Source organism: Cricetulus griseus, chromosome 6, assembly GCF_003668045.3.
Source record: "Cricetulus griseus strain 17A/GY chromosome 6, alternate assembly CriGri-PICRH-1.0, whole genome shotgun sequence".
NCBI lineage: Eukaryota > Metazoa > Chordata > Mammalia > Rodentia > Cricetidae > Cricetulus > Cricetulus griseus.
This window is the reverse complement of record NC_048599.1, coordinates 142,200,040-142,222,616: the sequence shown is the minus strand read 5'-3', so window position 1 is coordinate 142,222,616 and position 22,577 is coordinate 142,200,040. Positions and strand designations below refer to the sequence as shown.

General features: G+C 49.7%; 1 long non-coding RNA gene across 1 annotated transcript in view; it reads right to left on the bottom strand.

The window, feature by feature from the left end:
- Positions 1-251: 251 nt before the first annotated feature.
- The window catches only part of LOC113836466, a 78,611-nt gene continuing 56,285 nt past the window's right edge, over positions 252-22,577 (bottom strand). Inside the window, exons 3-4 of the long non-coding RNA XR_004770639.1 lie at positions 15,984-16,082; positions 252-480 (exon numbers count right to left, since the gene is read on the bottom strand). This is a non-coding gene — a long non-coding RNA (uncharacterized LOC113836466). The remainder of the gene's footprint in view (positions 481-15,983; positions 16,083-22,577) is intronic.

The following is a 22,577-nucleotide window of genomic DNA, read 5'->3' as shown; positions in this document are numbered from 1 at the left end:
CACTGAAGGACAGATGTCACTGTATGCTTCACAGGACCATCAGATTCAGACAAAAAGCAGAGTGAGGGCTTCCAAGAAGCTGGGGAGAATGGGGAGACCATGTTCAACAGGTCTTGGGAAAATGACGGCCATGGCAGCAATGAATCGGTGCTCACTGCCTCTGAACTACACTCTGGGGAAATTTTATTCATTCCTTGGTGTCTTCATTTATTTTCCTGTTGTTGTTACAAAACACTCTGACATACTAAGCATGGTGGTGCACGCCTTTAATCCCAGCATTCAGGAGAGGCAGAGGCAGGTGGGTCTCTGTGAATTCCAGGCCAACCTGGGCTACACAGTGAGGTCCTGTCTCAAGCTAGCAAATAACTGTCACAGAAGCAACTCAAAGGATGAAAGGCTTATTTTGGCTCACAGTTTGTGGTACAGTCCATCATGGCAGGGAGGGGCAAGGCAGCGGGAGCTTGAAGCAGCCGGCGGAATCTGAAATCAAGAAACACCAGAGATAAAAGCATGCTAGTGCTGTTTGCTTTATCTGCTTTATATAGTCGGGGATCTCCTGACCTAGGGAGTGGTCCCACCCGCAATCAAGACGGGTCTCCTCACATCAGTCAGCCCTGCCACAGGCCCACCTCCCTTGTGAGTCTAGACTGTCATGTAGACAATGCCAACTGCCACAGATGATCTAGCACTGGCTGTACCCATCTCATTCCATAGGTCCCTGCCTCATCCCAGCCACCACTGGCTAACCACTCTCACTGTCCCCTCTATGTAGTGAAGAAACTAATGGTCACCACTGCCTCACTGGCAAATGAGATTTGACCCTCTGTGCCCAGCAGTAGCCATGTATAAGCAGATTGTTGCTCAAAGTGCCTCCCTTCCTACAGCCCATAGTTAATGGGAGGCCCATCAGGAATAGCAATATTATTTATTATTTACCAGTCACAATGGCAACACCATCGCCCAGTTTCTGCTTGTGAAGTATTTGAGTGTCTCACACAGCCTCCTGAGAGCTCTTCCTCCAGAACCCAGAGCTTGGAGTCTCTACCTTCATTTTTTCCTTGCTTTCAGTGGCAGCTAAACCACAACCTAGGACCCTGGGTTCCTGGGAAGTCTGGGTCCAGTGCTGTGGAGACCACAGAAGACATGAGAAAATAAAGATGTTACAATCTACATGGTGAGGTGAGTGCCATAAGTCCAACCACCTGCAGGGGTGAGAAGAAGCCAGAGTGGGGCCTGCCAGGGACTGGGAAAGGTCTAGACTCTGGGAGCCAAGAACTCCACTGGCTTCGTCGTCCTCTGCTTCTTCCTCTTCTGTAGGCACCGGATGATTTTGAGATGAGAAGGTGAAGGTGGACCTCAAGACACAGACACAGCCCCTTGGCTAGAGGTGAGCAGACAGTGTCCTCACACTGTCCCACTGCCTAACTTTACAGGGAAGAGCCTGGGTGCAGCAAGGAGAGCCAGCATCTCTTAGGACACAGGGAAAGTCAGTAGCTGCACCCTTATGCAGTCTCCCTGCCTCACATCCAGCCCTTTGTCCACTGAGCACTGTGGGGAGGTAGGAACGGGATGCAGGAGGCTGGAGCCTCAGGGGTGAAGAGCATTGGCTGCTTTTGCAGAGGACCTGGGTTTGGTTCTCAGTACCCACATGGCAACTCATAACATCAGGAACCATGAGGAACTTCCACTGTAACTGCAGGGGATCTAACACCCTCCTCTGTGCTCTGAGGGCACCAGGCATCTGTGTGATGTACAGACAGAGATGCAGGCACACACCCATAGAATGGAAACAAAATCATCTATCATGATGCTCAAACCATAGTAGAGTGAAATGCACCAACAAGGCCCTACCCACCGAAGAGGACATCACTGCCAACCCTGGTGCTTTAGGAGAAACGTGGGCAATAGGAAGCAATCCATGACTCTCAAGGCTGCAGGCAGCAAGGAGGGAGGGCCCATCTGGGACCCAAACTCATGACATCTCCCTGCCATGTCTCCCTAAAGCCAGAGGCCCCATTATGGGGCTGCAAGCCCCCAGCTTTTCACCTCTTCCTATGTTGTCTGTTCCTGGAATAAAAAGAGATGAGAGCGTGTGGAAAATAATGAATGTTTCATGGTGATGGAGCGTCACATTGAGTGAGCAGGAATCACTTTTCTTTCTTTTTATAATTTTCATTTTAAAATTTAACAATCGTTAATATATTTGGAGGGGAGCTCATGTGCATACCACAGACCCAGTGTGGAGGCCAGAGAACCACACCAACGAATGTTTTCTCTCCTTCTACCATGTGATGGGTCTTCCAGAGACTGAACTCAGGCCCCCAGCCTTGGTAGCAAGCACCTTTAGCCACTGAACCATCTCATCGGCCCTTCAATTCTTTTTATTTTGGTAAAATACACATAACCCAAAAGCTACTGTTGTAGCCTCATTGAGCCTGCGGTTCAAGGTGTTTAATCCACACTCGACTTTGAAAACTGAACCTCCTGCCTGCACATCCTGCCTGGGCAGGCCCAGGGAGGGGTGAGGATGACAACCACCCGGCTGAACAATGAAGAAAAGGAAACAGGAAGGGTCAGGAAGGAAGCAGTACTAGGGAAGAGCATGCAGGAACTGGCTTCCCAGTGGCCTGCCCAGCCCCACCCAAGTGCTGACCAGCCTCAGCCTCCTCCAGGAAGGGCCACCTTGCCTCACCTCAACAACAGCCAGAGCCAGCTCCTACCACCCCTTCCTCCAACCAGGAACCATGAGGAACTTCCCTGGCCTTCAGTTTATTCAAAAGCTAGATCTGACCATCCTGAAGAGCCCAGGGTCCTCATCCACAAGGGGGAAGCGAGTGAGAGTTGGGCTTCTGAGGCCATTCTGCCAACATTTGGCACCGAGCTGCTTCCCGTGTCAGCAGCTGCTGGTGCTGTCACTGTTGTCATTCTGACATCGCGTCCTGTCAAGGGCAGGCTGTTGCACCTACATCCTGCATGCCCGGTGTGTCCCCTCAGCATCCTTAGGCCAAGTCCTTAAGCTTCAGTACATGTTCACAGGTTTCCAATGGAGCTGGGACCAACTCATGATGGGCTGAGGCCAAAGAAGCAAGACACTGCCCAGTCCCCAGGACTCTCAAGGACAAGAGGAGACAGGGAAGGCCTCTGTCCAGGTCAATAAATAATAAGCACATTTAGGTTGGGGAAGGATGATGAAAGGGGCAAGGTCAGGGCCAGGGAAGGCTCCTGGCTTCCTAGGGGAGATGAACGAAGGAGAGTTAAACAGAAAGGCCCAGGGTGGAACAGCCAGGCAAAGGCCAGGGGGTGACAAACATCCTGTGGTAGACAGAAAACAGGAAGCGATTTCAAATTCAGGGGGCAAAGGGTACAAAGTAGAAGAGGGAAGGGTCTCGGCGAGCTAAATGGGTGGGGCAGATCAAGGTTTGTGTGTGTCCAAATGGCATTTTGACTCTCCTTGCAGGTGACTAGAGCCGTGGGAGAGGCTGAATCTATACTTTCGAGTGCTGGCCTTGGGGTCTATGGTCAGAGGAGACATGAAATGGGCTGGCACCACCACAGGCATCTTGATTGAAAGGCACAGAGCAGGAAGAGGCTGGGGGAGTGGTGAAGGGGGGTTGCAGAGGTGAATGGTCAGCAGAACAAAGTCCCCAACCTAACTAACTCCCAGAGAACAGAGAGGGCTTGTGTCAAGGCAGAGAACTCCAGAGGCAGCTCATCACCCATGAGGTGGAGATCATTCGAGATTATCTGAGTAAGCCAGTGTAATTGGAGGGCTCTAAAATGTGGAAGCAGGCAACAGAAGAGCCAACACCAGAGTAAGGCTACTTCGGGGGCTGAAACTGCAAGGGGCCAGTGGGTGGGCTCTTTGTTTAGAAAAAGGCAAGAAAGCTGATCCTTCCAACATACACACATATACACAGAGAGAGCAAGAGAGCCTGCAGAAGGAACTCAGTGCTCACACACACACACACACACACACACACACACACACACACACACACAGTCTGCTGAAGGAACCCAGTGTTCACTCACACACACACACACATACAACATACACACACACACACACAGAGTCTGCCAGTGCTCACACATACACACAAATTCTGCAGAAGGAACCCAGTGTGTTCTCTCTCTTTCTCTTTCTCTCTCTCTCTCTCTCTCTCTCTCTCTCTCTCTCTCTCTCGCACACGCACTCACACACACACACACACACACACAGAGTCTGCCAATGCTCACACATACACACAAATTCTGCAGAAGGAACCCAGTGTGTTCTCTCTCTCTCTCTCTCTCTCTCTCTCTCTCTCTCTCTCTCTCTCTCGCACGCACACACACAACACACACACACACACACACAGTCAGTGCTCACACACACACACACGCACACACACACACACACACAGAGTCTGCAGAAGGAACCCAGTGCTCACTCACACACACACACAACACACACACACAGAGTCTGCCAGTGCTCACACATACACACAAATTCTGCGGAAGGAACCCAGTGTGCTCTCTCTCTCTCTCTCTCTCTCTCTCTCTCTCTCTCTCTCACGCACACACACAACACACACACACAGTCTGTCAGTGCTCACACACACACACACGCACACACACACACACACACAGAGAGAGTCTGCAGAAGGAACCCAGTGCTCACTCACACACACACACAACACACACACACAGAGTCTGCCAGTGCTCACACATACACACAAATTCTGCGGAAGGAACCCAGTGTGTTCTCTCTCTCTCTCTCTCTCTCTCTCTCTCTCTCTCTCTCTCTCTCTCTCTCACACACACACACACACACACACACACACACACAGCCTGAAGAAGGAACCCAATGCTGCTGAACTTGAATTCAGCCAGGTTTGACCCCTGACCTGTAGAACTCTGTTTTATGACACTAAATCTGGAGTGATTTGTTATGGTAGCAATAAGGAACCGATACCACAGGTGACGGACGTGGTGGGAGTTAGCCGAAGAAAGGGAGTCTCTAAGTTGGGGGCTGGAAAGACATGCCACTAAGCATAAGAGGACACAAGTCCATGCCCCACAGCGCTGGGGCCAGGGCCCTGGAGCGCCTGTGGGAGAGGATGCATGATGGCAGTAAGAGCGCGGATGGAACAAGGAGGTCTTGGTGAGGGGTTCCCCACAATTGCTTAGATCTCATTTTTCAAGTATCGAAACAGCCACACCGGTAAAGCTTTCCTTACTAGAACTAGCCAGGCAAAAACAACAGAATTTGAACCTCAAGAGTTGAAGTCAAGGTGGGATGAGATGCCCAGGGCCAGGGATGCAAGTCGTGATACTGAGTGTTCCCAGATGCTCACCTATGGGTTTTTACGGGAGGAGAAACAGTGGGTGGAGCTGATTCTGATCCTTTCCCACCTCACTCTCTCATTAACTCTTTTTGTTTGTTTGTTTGTTTAATCCCCTCTTCAACATAAGAAGAGGGAAGAGGGGAAGAGTCCAGCAGGCGGGAGGTGTGCGGCTCCCAGCCTCTCCACCTGGCTTCGTCTCTCTGCCGAGCTTCGTCCCCCACCGTCTCCCCGGCCTTTGTCTGGCTCCCGCGCTGCCGCGCACATGGTCCCCTGTCAAATTCCGGGCGGCTCCGTGGGACACGTGTTGGGAAGCCAGCAGCGCTGCAGGCCCCCGTGTAACCATGGAAACGGAGGCCAATGGGCGGCCCGTGCTGCCCGCGGGGGCGGAGCCTATAGCGGGGGTGGAGTGGGGGCGTGTCTAGGAGCTAAAGGGCGGGGATTGGGTGTGGTTTGTGCGTCATTCAAAAGAGGACGGGGCCTGTGACAGTCTGCAGTGCGGTGGACGCCCACCAGGCTGAGTCCTGTACCACGTGGTTTTGATGACATCTTTTTTTGGTATTGGGAATTGCTTTGCCTATAAACTCTAAGGTTAAGATTCAAGAATTCTTCAGAACCAGGTTCCATGCCACCAGCCACCCTGGGCCACAGGCATGTGACCGACCAGACCCCCTTTATCTTGGTTGTCTGTAAACCGGCTTGGTGTGAGGTTCCAAAGATCCCCAACCTGGCACTAGAGGTGACCCATGGCAGATGCTCTTATGACCAAGGTCCCCTTTCCCTCCAGGAAGTAGCTGCTCATTCTGGGTCAGGGAACCTATCTCCTCTGGAGAGGGGAAGGTCCCGGAACTCTGACTTCTGACTCCATCGCCCAAGAAGGAATCCAGAGCTGGGCTCAGTGTGCCTGTCAACGAAGTGGGGAGAGCAGAACCTGCCAGTTAATCTGTTCCTGTTTCAATGGACTGGAGGCCTGGAGGTAGACGCTCAGCTGAGCATCTCACAGTGCTAGGAATGGAAGTCCCAGTGCTCAGAGCTGGGAGCCAAGACAGGAGTAGGTATCACTGCTCATCAGTCAGGGATCTATGGTAGCATTTTTGCCTCTGGGTCAAAAATGTCACTGGATCTGAAACAAGGTAAAATATATTCTTTACCACCATGGCTTCTAAGGAAGCCCAAGAATGTCCAGTGGCAGCAGGAGCAGATAATAGACTGCACAATAGGGAGCTGGAGTCTGGTAAGCTAGGTCCCCAGAGTCCAGCACAGGACCAGGGACAAACATCCTCTAGGCAGGCGCTCCTGTTAGCTGGAAGCTGTCACTTCCATGAAGAAGTGGATGGACGTTCCATCCACTCATCCATCCATCCGTCCACCCACCCATCCATCATCCAGCCAGCCAAGTTTTCTGTAGGTCAGCTGCATGCAGGACTCACTGCTAAGAAATGGGCTGCAGAGGTGAGCAAAGAAATTGCTGTCTGCAAGAGGCCACTGTCTGGCTGGGAGACCGACCTTAACGAGATAAACATGCAAACAAATGCACAGCCTCAAACATCCATGGACACCTGGAAGGAAAGAACAGCAGCTATAGCAGTCAGCAAATAAGATGGAAGCCAGGGAGGGAGACAGGGAGGTGACACCCGTGAAGAGGCGCGTACGAACTGCAGGAGGCTGCAGTGGAGAGGGTGAAAAGCCTGGAATCCCCCAGGGCTGTGCATGCTGGGGGAGACTCTGTAGCCCAAAGGCCAGCAAGGACATGAGTCAGCAGGCAACAGCCAGCAATCTGGAGTCCAGAAAATGGCCCCCACATCTGCCTGCAGAGAGCTGGGGTTAAATGCTCACCCATGGCCATTTTCTCCCTGCCATCCCCTGGCTGGGGCAGGTAACTCGGAGTGATCTTACCATCTCCCACCCCTTTCCTTGAAGAGACACAGAATGCCCTGGAATCAGAAATGAGTCTCAGGGCCAGGGAGATGTCTCGGTTGGTAAAGTGCTTGCCTTGCAAGCTTGAGGACGTGGGTTCTCCGGAGCCCATATGTTAGAAAGCTAGCCGTGATGGTGCGGGCTCGTAATCCCAGCCCTGGGAAGACACAGACAGGAGGAAACCTGGAGCTCACTAGCCATCCTGCCTAGCTGAATCAGCAAGCCCGGGCCAGTGAGAGCTGCCTCAAAAACCAAAGTAGACAGCTCCGGAGGAACAACACCTGAGTAAGGCCCTTGGTCTCCACATGGATCCACTCACACTTAAACATGTGTACACACACAAAGACATACTCTCCCCACAAAGGTGTATGAAGTCTAAGGCATAACACTCAGGGTTGTCCTCTAATCTCCATTCATGTACATGTGCACACACACGTGTGTATTCCACACACAAACACACAATGAATTCTAGTCATCTCCTCTGAGAAAGGTCCAAGACGTGCCCACTGATTCAGTGCTACTACAGGCTGATGCCGGCCTGGGTTGGAGACAAGTAGGGTTGAGTCTGTAGTTAGAGTTGGTTTGGGAGGGTGGATTAGTGACTGGGTTTCAGGGTCAGAACTGTGCATTTGGATTCTATTGAATACATTTGTATCCAAGGGACACCACAGAATATCGGACATGTAATAGGTGCCGATGGTTTTGCCTGCTGCTTTGATATAGGGTCTTACTATGCAGACTAGGTTGCCTTCAAACTCTTGGATCCTCCTGCCTCGTTCCAAGTGCTATGGTTACAAATGTCTGTACTGTCAACCCAGCTTGCTGTGTTTGTTTGTTTGGTTGGTTGGTTTGGTTTGGTTTGATTTTTCAAGACAGGGTTTCTCTATGTGTAGCTCTGGCTGCCCTGGAAGACCAGGCTGGACTTGAACTCACGGAGATCCGCCTGCCTCTGCCTCCTGAGTGCTGGGATTAAAGGCGTGGTGATTTTCTTTTTTCTTTTTTAATTAATGAATTACTATCTTGTTGTGTCCCCAACAAGACAAAGTGGCCAGTAACCTCAATTCCCTGGTTTTTGTGACTACTTATATTTTGTTTTCAGAATAAGCAAGCTGGTAAAAACATCTCCACACACTCATTTTATAGTCTTCTAAGATGAATCTAAAATCAAGGGAGGAAACAGAAATTGGAGGCCGGGGAGATGGGCAGGCAGCTTTGGTTGGCAAAGTGCTTGCTGCACAGGTACCTGAGTTTGAGCCACAGCACCTGGGACGACAAAAAAATAAAAAAAATAAAATAATTAGGCACAGGGCCATACACCTATGATTGAAACACTAGGAGGCAGATACACACACACACCCCAAACATATACACCACATACACATACCACACACACCACACACACACACACACACACACACACACACACACACACACCACAAACACACAGACATACACACAGCACATACGCCATACACAACACACATACAAACATATCATACATACACACCACACATGCACAACCCCCACATACACACTATACACACAATACACACACCACACCACACACAAACACACCATATACAAATACATCACATATACCACACACACATACCACATACAAACATAACACACACCACACACATACAACCCCCACATACATACCACACATACACTCAACACACACATGCAACCCCACATACACTCAACACACTCATACACCATACACACACATACTGGACACACATCCCACACACACATCCCACATACAAACATAACACACACACCACACACATACAAACACCACATACATACCACACACATACACACACATGCAACCCCACATACACACAACACACACATATACCATACACACACATACCGGACACACATCACAGTACACATATACCATACACATACACACCACACGCCACATACAGACATACTGGACACACCACACACACACACACACACCACTACCAACATACACATCATACCTCACACACATACACACACCAAGCAGGAGCAAGCCAGATGACAAGGACAAGGAGCAGGGAGCTCAGGAAACAAAGCACTTTGGGAACAACCATCAGGACAGGAAAATGGAAAAAGCAGGCCCTGGAAGAATAGCTGGGAAAGGAAATACAAACTGAAGAACTGAAGATCTCAGATCATGAACACCCTTGACCATGAACTGTAACCCAGTAATTCTTGCCATTCACGAGCTGCTGCTGCATGGTCTCTAAAGTTCAGGGCAGCAGCCAAGAACTCACTATAGGAATTACCAGCATTTTGTCTTTGTGTCCCTCAAACAGAATTAAGAGGAGTCTGAGCTTTGTACCCTGGGCTGTCATCTGCAACCCAGGGCTTCTGCCCCTGGATCACACACACACACTCACATACACACACTCACACACACTCACACATACACACACACACACACACACACACACACACTCACACACACATACACACACACACACACACACACACACACACACACACACACACACACCAGCTTGCTGCCTCTGCACATACCTTTCTGGTCACTCTTTCTACATGCAGTTCCAGAACCTCTGCCACTCTAGCTCTTTGCTTCCTTTGTTTTCCCAGAGATCTCAGCAAAGCAGAACCTGGAGAACCCACCCAGTGCACACCCTCCTGCTCTGGGGTCCTTCCTCCCTTGAATCTACTCTCAGCAGCTCGGAAGGTGCTGGCCAGACTGAGAACAAGCAGGTCAAGAAGGCAGCGCTGGGCAGCAAGGTTGTTTAGAGAATCTGGGACTGTGCATCTTCACTGGGCAGTGGGGAACCATGGGGAATTTTGAGGCAGAGCATGAGTGTGTGTGCCTGGAACATAGGGCTCTGTTTTGTTTTGCTTTTTGTTATTGTTGGTTTTTCGAGACAGGGTTTCTCTGTAGCTTTGGAGACAATCCTGGAACTTGCTGTGTAAACCAGGCTGGCCTTGAACTCACAGAGATCCTCCTGCCTCTGTCTCCTGAGTGTTGGGATTAAAGGTGTGTGTCTCCACTACCCAGCTGTAGGGCTTGTTTTGTAGGTGACCCTCATCCTGAACCTAGACCTGGAAGAGCCCAGCAAGCCCTGGGCTTCTGGGCAATACACTCCTCACTCCAGCCCCTGCCTCCTGGTCCTTGGGAGAGTTCCTTCTTAAATGCCCAAGGAGGCTAGGCAAGAGGGCTTGCAAGAGGGCTTGCTCAGTAAAGGCACTTGCCACCAAGCCTGGCAACCTGAGTTTAATTCTTAGGAGCCACATGGTGGGAGGAAGAACTGGTTCCTACCAGTTATCACCTGAATTTCACACATGTGCACTGTCAAGTCACCCCACACACAAAATAGATAGATAAATGTAATTTTTAAAAGGAGGCCTTTAACCCAAGCACTCTGGAAACAGGAGACAAGCTGATCTCTGTAAATTTGAGGCCAGCCTGCTCTGCATAGAATTCCCAGAGCTACACAGTGAGATGCTGTCTAAAAAAATAGGAAGGGAGAGAGAGAGAGAGAGAGAGAGAGAGAGAGAGAGAGAGAGAGAGAGGCCAAAGGTGATTGACTGGCTGACTGAATGTCATAGGTACCATGCCCCGCCCCCCAATCACTTTCTCACCTGTGTGCCAATCAGGGGCCTGCCACTAATGCCCTCCCCCACTGGCCAGGGCCCCACCTTCCCCACCTGCACTGAGATCCCTGGCCCACCTCCACCTATCTTCCCATAAAGGCCCTTGCTCCCCGAGGCAAGACCCAGAGCTCCGGGGAAACCTCCTAGTGCCTCAGCTCTGGCTGTAATTCTGGTTCCCAGCAACATATAAAAATAGCTTCAAGGACATCCAGGGGACAGGAAGGGGGAGACCTGGTCCCTTAGCTCCCATCTCTCCCTCCCCCCCCCACCATTGGTATGTTTCCAGACTTTAACCAGGTCTGTACCTCCCTGTAGACTGCAGGCAGAACCACAGACTTAGTCAGCAGCCCATATCCCTGCTCCAGGCAAAGGGAGGCAGATGCAGAAGTCCTGGGAGAGACTCCTCCCACCACCCGCACAAGCTCTGAGACTGCTGCAGGGTCCTGGTGCAAAGCTGGGGTCCGGAGCCATCTGAGGAACTCTCCCAGGGACCAGGGAGGGGGTCATGGGCTGGAGCGGGAAGCTGTTGCCCAGAAGCAGGGAGCTTGCTGGGCTCTGCCAGGTCTCCTTTCCCAGATGGTGGTGAGACCTGTGTGGGCTACAGATGGCCTTCCAGGCCCTGCAGTCTGAGGGATGAGCGTGTGTGTGTGTGTGTGTGTGTGTGTGTGTGTGTGTGTGTGTCACAGGGCCAGCCTTTAGCAGGAGAGGAAGAGAAGACAGCAGGCACCATATGTGTATCTAGTGCTGAGAGCTTTGTCTCCTGGTCCCCTCAGACCATATGTCCCCATTGTACAGATGAGCAGACACAGCTGCCTGGCCCCATGATCCCCTGGGCTCACAGCTAGCATGGGGACTGCAGAGCTGGGTAAAGAGTGAGATATGTTGGACACACACTTTTAAGACTTGGAAGGCAGAAGTGGCTCTCTGTGATTTCAAAACCAACCTGGTCCACAAAACAAGGTCTAGGACAGTCATGGCTACACAAACAAAAATCAAAAGAGCTGGGTAAAGGCACAGACTAAGGGTGGAAGATAAAAGCTGGGATTCATTTTCTTCCCTGTCTCCTTGGGCCTCAAAATAAGCCTACCCTCCCAAAGCTCTCCTCACAGCTCCACAGAAACACTGGGCCCAGGCCGAGTCCAGAGCGGGGTCCTCAGGAGCTGACCTGAGCAGGGCTTTGCTCTAGCTGCTGCCAGGCCCAGCACAAGCAGCCTTCTGTGGTGGCCTCAACCATAGCCTGCCACTGAGCCGACCCCAGCCTGGACTCCAAGAGTTCCACTGTCAGCCTCCCAGCCTGGATATCCAATGAGAGGGCAGAAGGTGACCTAGGGCAGAGGTAGGGAACTGAATGTGGACTGTGTGAGGCTGTGGCTGATGGTGCAAGGACAGCCCAGTGTCCACTGAGGTCATGAAAGGCAGAAAAGAGACTGCACCTCGGGATGGTATGCTGGGGAGGCCTGAGAGCAGGCAGGCTCACCCCCGTGCGTGCATTATGCGTGTATTCTCTCTCTCTCTCTCTCTCTCTCTCTCTCTCTCTCTCTCTCTCTCTCTCTCTCGCACACACACACACACACACACACACACACACACACACACACACACGGAGCAGAGCTGTCAACTGCTATGAGCAGCCACCATGACCACAGGAAGCATGGGAGAACACAGCCTCAGAGTCCCCATCGTACCATCTAATGCTCAGACACAATCTAATTTCTAGGGAGTCAACTACATGCCATTCTGAAGACGTCACTCAAAGCAGGGTCTAAAGTCTGCATGCACAGGCTGATACATATCCTGTTACTCTTCAAGTTTCTGTGGTCACACTTTGGGTTTATTGACAAAGCCATTGGGCTGTTGTGGGGAACGGCCACAGCTAGGCCTGTGTGCCCATGACCGCATGGTGTCACCTCCCTTGTTCCTCCATCTCTAGGCTTCCTGAGGACCAGAGTCGAGCCCACACTTACATAGCAGGTGCCTCACTGATATAGTTCACATACCATAACTCACACTTTTGTCTGTGCACATATGTCAGTTGCGGGTGTATTGTGGAGGTCAGAGGTCAACCTCTGCTGTTGTTTCTCAGGCACCATCCACCTTGTTTTGTTTCTGTAAGATTTATTTTATCTGTAGTTGTGCATGTGTGTGCGTGTGTGTGTGTATGTGTGTGTGTGTGTGTGTGTATGTACATGTGTGTACATGTGTGTATATGTGTGTACATGCTCATGAAAGCCGGAAGAGGGTGTCAAATCCCCTGGAGCTTGAGTAACAGGCAGTAGTGGTTTTCTTGGGTCCTCTGAGGGAGCAGTAAGATTTATAACCTGGCAGAACTTGCCATCCACCTCCTGACTGGCACAATGTGACCAGCTGCCCTGTGTTTCTTTCACATGCCTCCCCATCATGATGGACTGAAACCTCTGTGAAGTTGGTTCTGGTCAGTACTGCCCACGTCAGAGAGGTAAGTGGTGGAGACAGGTCTATCCACCTGGCAGTGATAGCTGTGATAGCTCACTTCCTGTGGACCATTTTGGAGAACTGCCAGGCTGTTCAAAGCAACACCATCCTTTTACAGTCCCACCTGGAGACACCAGGGCTCACTTCTCCAGAGTCTCACAAACACATCTTACAGTCTTCTGTGCTGGTCACCCCAGCAGAGAGACGCGCTATCCCATAGTGATGTTTATTTACCTTTCCCTAGTGACTAAGGGGCTGGGCAATTCATAGAAAAATATTGTTTTTGAGACAGGGTTCTCTGTATTGCTTAGGAGGTTGTCCTGGAACTCGCTCTGTAGACCAGGCTGGTCTCGAACTCACAGAGATCCACCTGCCTCTGCCTCCTGAATGCTGGGACTAAAGGCGTGTACTACCAACACCCGGAAATTCATAGAAATTTATTGTAGACATTTCCAATCAAATTCTTTGCCCATTTTTACATTGTCTTATCCATCTTTTAAATCTTCTACATTTTTACGTTTTATTTAGAGGAGACACAGTCATGTATAGACATTTGCAGCAGTCAGAGGACAAGAGTCACAGGCAGGAGTCAATTCTCTTCGTCCACCATGTGGGTCCCAGAAATGAACTCAGGTCTTCAGGCTTGGCACCAGGTGCCTTGACCAGCTTGTCCATCTCACCATCCCCTCTTCCAAGAGTTCAATAGTCATGGCCTCTTATGTTTACTACTGTGATTCATTTCATATTTTCAAAGTAACACCATCATTTTGTCAATGTACCCAGGCAGAGATTTAACCCAAATCTAATAGGCACTTAAACCCTATTTTCCTAGCTCTGGGAAGCAAGGGCAGTGTCCTGGTCAGAAGGATATGCAGGGAGAAGGTACAAAGAAGTGTCACACTGGCAATCTAGGGGAGGGATGGATATGGCCACTATCTTGGCACTCTAAAGTCTGTAGTGTCACAGTTCATATCAGGTGCCTTGCCTGTACGTGCTGATGGAATTCTTTTATTTTGTTCCCAAGAATACACTAGATCCCTCCACTACTAGATGACTTCATGTCATCCTGACAAGGAAAACCCTGGAAAGAATTGGAGGGGAAAAAAAGTAAAATCTAGAATTTCATACATCTGTCAGCAATTAAAGGATAAGAATGATAAAGACTGATGCAGTGGGGGGCTGAGAGACATCTCAGTTGGCAAAGTGCTTGCCACACAAGCATGGAGATTTGGGGATCAACTGAATCCATGTAAAACAACCAGAAACTAGTGCATGCACTTGTAATGTCAATACTGGGTAAATGGAAAGAGTAAATGGAAAGAGGCAGGTCCCTGGGACTCAGTGGCCAGCTGGCCTAGTCTACTTGGTGAATTTCAAACCATTGAGAGACTTGGTCTCAAAAAATAAAAATAAATAAATAAATAAAGACCTACAGTGCCTGAGGACTATTTGAGGTTGTCCTCTGATGTCCACACACTTGGGTAACCACACACACACACACACACACACACACACACACACACACACACACACACACGCAGTGCGTGCACGATTGCCAAGGCTGAGTCCTGGGTGGTCAGGAAGATCAGGGGTGACAGATCAGGGATAACATGGATCAACTGAAGGTTACCAAGAAAGAGAAGATGCTGGGGGCCTCTCCAGACGGGCCAAGAAGCCAGACTAGAAAGGAGACAGCTCTGGAGGAATCAGCCCCACCTTCAAGCACAGACTAACACCTTGGCACCTAAATAAAAGGTCGGCCAGGTGTAGTTCTGCACACTGTAACACCAGCACTTGGGTAGTAGAGGCAGGAGAATGAGCAGTTCAAGGATAGCCTTGGCTACGTAGTGAGTTGGAGGACAGCCTGAGAGAGAGAACAGTAAATGACTCTTTGGATGCTTTTTTATTATGGAATATTTTGTCAGACTTGAGAAACAATCTCACAGAGACAGAGAAATCTCCCACTGCTGGAAAAGCTACCACGTCTTTCTGAAGCCCAGAAACCACCTCAGCTCCCATGTGTAGAGTCTTGGTTGACCCTCTTGATTTCACCTGTAATGGTCTATATGCAAAAGTAAATGTGTGACAACTTCGCCACTCAAGTCAGACCGCAAGAGTCAGGTGGCTGAGCTGAGCTACAGAACGAGGATGCTAGCGGTCCCTACCACCCCGAAGCCATAGAAAGCTTTTTAAAGGCAGAAGGAACATAAGGGCCTCCACTCCATGCTCAGGAGAGAATGAGGACAAAAAGGAAGCAGGAGGTGGGGCACAGTCTGTCACTCCCCTACCAAGAACCACAGGGTGACCTTACGCAGGTCACTTCACCTCCCTGCTAGGAGCTTCCCCACCTGTGAAACAGAGATGGCACAGGGTCACCCCTAGGACCTGTTAAGGATGACAGGGTGTGTCTGTGTGAAGTATTTAGTGTGACATAGTATCCAATCCCCTCCTTCCTCTATCTCTAGGGGTGGTGTCTTACTGTGTAACTCTGGCTGTCCTGAAACTCATTCTTTAGACCAGGCTGACCTTGAACTCAGAAGATCTGCCTGTCTCTGCCTCCAGAGTACTGGTATTAAAGTATGTGCCACCACGCCCAGCCAACCTCTCTGAATCTTTAACCTGTGCCTGGTGACATCTGAGACCTGATGTTGGCTGCATACTTACCCTGGCTTGCTGGGAGGAGAGCCACCTCTGCCAAGGCCAGAGCCTTCTCCCAATGAGGACTCAGGAGCAGGAGCCATACCGGCCACTCCAGCCTGCAAACTAAAGAAAATAGCTATCAAGCCCACTTAACAGAGAACTTACAGAATGTATCATATGTCCCGCTTACATTTCTGTGTTAAAAGAATTTCTCAGGGTTTTATTCCTGTTGATGTTAGTGGAATAGAATTAGCATAGTTTTTCTCTTTCTTTTTTCCCCCTGAGTGTTGTAATTTGGTTTCTTTGCTGTGATAAACACCATGACCAAAAGCAACTTGGGGAGGAAAGGGCTTATTTCATCTTACACATCCCCACTACAGTCTACTGAAGGGAAGTCAGGGCAGGAACCTGGAGGCAGGAGCTGATGCAGAAGCCATGGAGGGGTGCTGCTTACTGGCTTGCTCCGCCTGGCTTGCTCCGCCTGCTTTGGTAAAACACCCAGGACCACCTGCCCAGGGGTGGTGCCACACTGAGGGAGCTGGGCTCACCCACATCAAGTATTAATCAAGAAAATGCACCATAGGCTGCCTTATGGGCAGACCAACCTGGGGGCGGGGAAGCATTTTCTCAGTTGAGGTTTCCTCTTCCCAGATGACCCTAGTTGGTGTCAGGTCGACAAAAATCCCACTGGACAGCATCCTAAGGTTTGAACCCAGGGTTCTGAGCACTACAGGCACTCTGACACACCCCTCACCCTCCTTTAAATTTTTAAAATTACTTTTTCAAAAGAATGTGTGTGCCGCCGGGCATTGGTGGCGCATGCATTTAATCCCAGCACTCGGGAGGCAGAGGCAGGCGGATCTCTGTGAGTTCAAGGCCAGCCTGGTCTCCAGAGCGAGTGCCAGGATAGGCTCCAAAGCTACACAGAGAAACCCTGTCTCAAAAAACCAAATAATAATAATAATAATAATAATAATAATAATAATAATAATGTGTGTGTGTGCCAGCACTTGGAAGGCAGAAGCATGTGAATTTCTGTGATTTCGAGGCCAGCCTGGTCTACAGCCTGGTCTACAGCCTGGTCTACAGCCTGGTCTACAGCCTGGTCTACAGCCTGGTCTACAGCCTGGTCTTCTGAAGCTGCACATGGAAACTCTGTCTCAAAAAACAAAAAAAATAAATAAAATAAATGCGTGTGTGTGTGTGTGTGTGTGTGTGTGTGTGTGTGTGTGTGTGTGTCAGAGAGAGAGAGAGAGAGAGAGAGAGAGAGAGAGAGAGAGAGAGAAGAGGATAAAGGAGAGAGAGACAGAGACAGAGAGAGAGAGAGAGAATTGGTGCAAGTGAATGCAGTTACTCAGAGTTCATAGGCTTTGGGTCCCGAAGAGCTGGAGTGACAGCGTCTGGCTGTGGGTTGTGAGCCACTTAACTTGGGTGCTGGGAACTGAATTCAGGTCCTCGACAGAAACTGAAATCTCCGAACTGCTGAAACATCTTGCCAGCCCCTTGTTTTTTGAATTATATTATTTTTTGTAACTTGGAGAGGGAACAGGCATGCAATGGTGTGTGTGGACTTCGGAGGACAGCTTAAGGTTCTTTCCTTCTACTACTTGGGCCCCTGGGATGGGTCACCAGGATGTGGTCACCAGGATGGCAGGACCAGGAGTGACTGACTTACCATACTGGACTCTCAGGGTCTATGGTACAGACTCATAAACATCCTGAGACCCCTGCTTTGCACAGCCCTCCGTGACTGAGGGCTACCTGAGGGGCCTCATAGCTGCCTCCTATGCTGTGGCTAACCTGAAGCCCTGGAAACTGCTAGGTGCTCTCAAGTCCTGTTTCTTTGTGCTTTTTGTGGCTTTGGGGTCAAACGGTAGAAATTAAGACCTTGTTACTGGGAACTCATGAAAGCAGTGAATCTCAGAGAAAACTGTCTTAATTCTACCCAACTGGGGAGCCTGGACTTCCTCCACCCGGGTTCCCAAACACTGAGAGGCTGGCCTGGTCCCTGCTGCCTCTGCCTGCCCTGCAGACCCTCCACCAGCACGACCAGCACGGTGGCCTCAGAGGACAGGGGCTCCAAGGGACCTGAGGCAGGGCTGTGGAGAGCAGTGAACTATTTCTGAGCTTCCAAATACTTGTTAAAGCCACAGTCCGTGTACTGCCAAATGGTACCCAGCACAACACAAACCTGGGTCCTGGGTCCTCTGGTGGGAACTAAGAGGACTAAGATGCCCTTTCCTTGCCTCTCTCTACTTTGTGGCGGGAGCTGGTGCTGGTGACTCAGGCACTTCCATGGAGAGAGCCCAAATGGCTCCATGAGCAAACAATCCAGCCTCCAAACTTACCCCAAACATCTGAGAAGCCCCAGGGCAGGCATCACCTCCCCACTCCCTGCTCTTTGGAAAATGCTCCTGCATAGAGAGACGGAAAACAGAAAGAGGAGAGAGAAAGGGGCTTTTGAGGGCTTGGCATAGGATACAAATACTGGACAGAGGGCTCAACCTCAAACAGGCCTGTCCTCTTTAAGGAGGTAACATCTAAAGCACAGTTTGGGACAGTCATCATGACCCCACTCAGGATTCTATAATTAAATGTGGGGGTGTCACACACACACACACACACTCACACATACCTCACACATATTACTCACACACTCTCACACACTCTCACACACACTCACACAATCACACACTCATACCTCACACACTCACACATACCTCACAAACACACTCACACATACCTCACACACATACTCACATACTCTCACACACACTCACACACACTCACACATACCTCACACAATCACACACACTCACATACCTCAAACACTCACACATACCTCACACACACACTCACACACTCTCACACACACTCACACACACTCTCACACACTCACACATACCTCACACACTCTCACACTCTGACACATACCTCACACGTTCACCCACACTCACATACATTCACAAACATATCTCACACACTCTCACATACCTCATACACTCATACATACCTCACACACACACACTGACACATACCTCATATACATATGCACTCTCACACACTCTCACACACACTCACACACATACCTCACACAATCACACACACATACCTCATACACTCATACATACCTCACACAATCACACACACATACCTCACACACTCACACATACCTCACACACTCACACATACACACTCACACATACCTCACACACTCATACATACCTCACACACTCACACACTCACACATACCTCATATACATATACACTCTCACACACTCACACACACTCACACACACACCTCACACAATCACACACACATACCTCATACACTCATACATACCTCACACACACTCACACACACTTATGCATACCTCACACACACTCACACACACTCACCCATACCTCACACACTCTCACACACACTCACCCATACCTCACACACTCTCACACACACTCACCCATACCTCACACACACTCTTACACACACACACTTACACACACTCACACATACTCACACACACTTATGCATGCCTCACACACACTAACACATACCTCACACACTCATACATACCTCACACACAGACTCACACACTCACCCGTACCTCACACACTCTCACACACACTCACACACACTCACCCATACCTCACACACTTTCACACACACTCACCCATACCTCACACACTCTCACACACACTCACCCATACCTCACACACACTCTTACACACACACTCTTACACACACACACTTACACACACTCACACATACTCACACATACCTCACACACACACACTCACACATTCTCTCTTCTCTCTCCTCTCTCTCTCTCTCTCTCTCTCTCTCTCTCTCTCTCACACTCACACACACACACACACACACACACACACACACACACACACACACACCTTGGCCACAGTAGAAGTTTCTGGATGCAGAATGACCAAAAACAAGCACAAAATTAACAAGTCATGAATTCTAGGCAAGGTGTTGGGGCATTGTGTGACCTCACTGCAGCTCAGTTCTGGGCACACAACAGGCACACGGTCTATGTCTCACCACAATGGGCCAGTGATTACCGCTTGAAACACCTAAACCCAGGTTCAAGCCAATTCTGAAGTTGTCAGCTTCAGACTTTACTATTCTTACTGTGTTTACTGTTCTTACAGGAACATGGTTAATTACAGAAAACAAAAACTTATAGTATTTTTCCTACTGTCATCTCTCAGCATGCATCAGCATACCTGTGTATTGTATTATGTTAGAATGCCTGGTTTTAAGAACAAAACAAAACACCAAGTTGCTGACTTGACTTTCGTTTTACAAAATGGTTAAATGAATTTTGACTTGAGATTAAGACAGAATTTCCAGCAGTTTCTGAAATGGCTCTAAGGACACCTCTGCCATTCTGTGCTGTGTTCACACACTGACTTGCAGTGTTCTCAGCACTGATAAATATAAATTTAAAATGTTGATCAATGGGGACTAGAGAGACAGCTCAGCAGCTAAGAGCATGTACTGCTCTTCCTGGAGGCCGGGGGTGGGGAGCAGGGCTCTGTTCCCAGCATGCATGTTTTGGTAGTGGTTTGAATGAGAACATCCCCCATGGGCTCAGATGTTTGAATACTTGGTTCCTTGGTGCTGTTTGGGATGTCTAGGAGGTGTGGCCTTGTTAGAGGAGGTATGTCACTGTGAACTGGCTTTGACACATCAAATACTCTTAGTGAACATTCTTAGTTCACTTTCTCCATTTCCTTCTTTTTGTTCAAGATGTAAGCTCTTAGCTGTTCTTGCTGCCACTTCTCCGTCTTGGTGGACTTTCATCCCTTCAGAACCATAAGCCCAAATAAACGCTTCCTTCTGTAACTAACTTGTTTCATCACAGCAACAGAAAATTAACCAGGCCGGGTGTGGTGGCACACTCAGAAGCCAGAGGCAGGCAGATCTCTGTAGGTTTGAGGCCAGCCTGGTCCACAGCCAGAGCTACACAGAGAAACCCTGTTTCAAAAAAAAAAAAAAAAAAAAAAAAAGGAAGAAGAAGAAGGAGAATTAACTAACACAGAAGGATGAAGTGATGGCTCACAACTGCCTGTAGCTCCAGCTCCAAGAGAATCTGACGCCCTCTTCTGTGGAGACAGGAATCTGCACTCACATGTGCAGATACACACCCTCCCCCACACATACATATGCATATAATTAAAAATTAAATCTATTAAAAATATTGATCAACTCTGAAAAATGTTGAAGGTACTTTCTGTCCTGCAGTGTCAGTTAGGGAACATTTAACTCTTTGTGTGAGACAAGCATACACCATTATCTCATCAAGCAGGACAGGCAGAGAGACTACGGCGGGTCCTGGCCCCTCACCGCAGTGATTGCCTCCTTGAGGGGTTAGCATGAGAAAGTGCTGCTCATGACCAGACAGGCAATAGCCAAGCCACTATTTGTTCACCTCATGGTGGAAAGTGAAGGAGATAAACAGGTGAGGCTGTGGCCAGTGTCTCTCTAGGTCCCTCCGAGAGAAGAGTCCCCCAAGCTCACTGAAACTGGAGGCTGGGTCGTGTAAGTGGCTACTGCATCATCCCTGGCCTCTAAATCTCAGCCACCCTCACGGAAGCTGAATATATCCACTTGGGTTGACCCACAGACCTTGGCCCAAACTGGAACTCTGGATGCCAAGCCCTCCAGCACTCCACCAGGCTGGTTTCCCCTCCAGACCTCCTCCGTCTACAAGGATGCCCTTTCACCCCCTGAGGTGTCAGCAGACACTCAGCTCCGCCCTGCTCTCAGCCCCAGAGGTAAGCCATAGCCAATCTGTCCATCAGCTTCAGACTCCCTCCAAAATCTTCCCCTGTTTCTGTGTCTACAGCCTCCACCTGGGCCCAGCCTCACCACTGTGTGAACCATACCAGCTCTCCAGAATCTCCTCTCTCCAGGCTCCACCTCTTCTTCATGAGCCTCTGCCGAGGACAGGCCCCACTGCTCCTCCAGGCTGGGCACTCTTCTGCACTCCCCTGACTTTTGTAATGATAACTTCTTCCAGGGGAGCTTCCTGGAGGAGGTGGCTGCCAAGCCAAGGAGGCAAACAGACCTCAGGCAAACCATCGTCTCAGCACCTGCTTACACCCAGAAACAAGAGCACCTCAGGGGCAAGATGGTTGAGTATGAAGGAACAGTGTCAGGTTTGTAGAGAAGCAGCCAGGCCAGACCTGCCTGGACCTGGGAAGACACTGTGAAGATGGCCTACCTAGACTCACACAGATGAGGAGCAGCCATATTTCCTGTTTGGGTCACTGCAAGTTCTTATTACAATGCTGGGTTAGTCTGGCCACCCCTAAAGCTGAAGAGTGCCTTACAAATTGAAATGTTGGCCAGGTGGTGATGGCAAACGCCTTTAATCCCAGCACCCTGGAGGCAGAGGCAGGCAGATCTCTGTGAGTTCGACGCCCTAAGATGTTTTAAATTTTTTATGAGCCGGAGAGATGTCTCATCTGTTAAGAGCACTTGCTGCTCTTGCAGAAGACCCAGGTCTACAGGTCTACAAAGTGAGTTCTAGGACTGTCAGGGTTACACAGAGAAAAACCAAAAAACAAACAAAACAAAACAAAAATTGAAGAGAT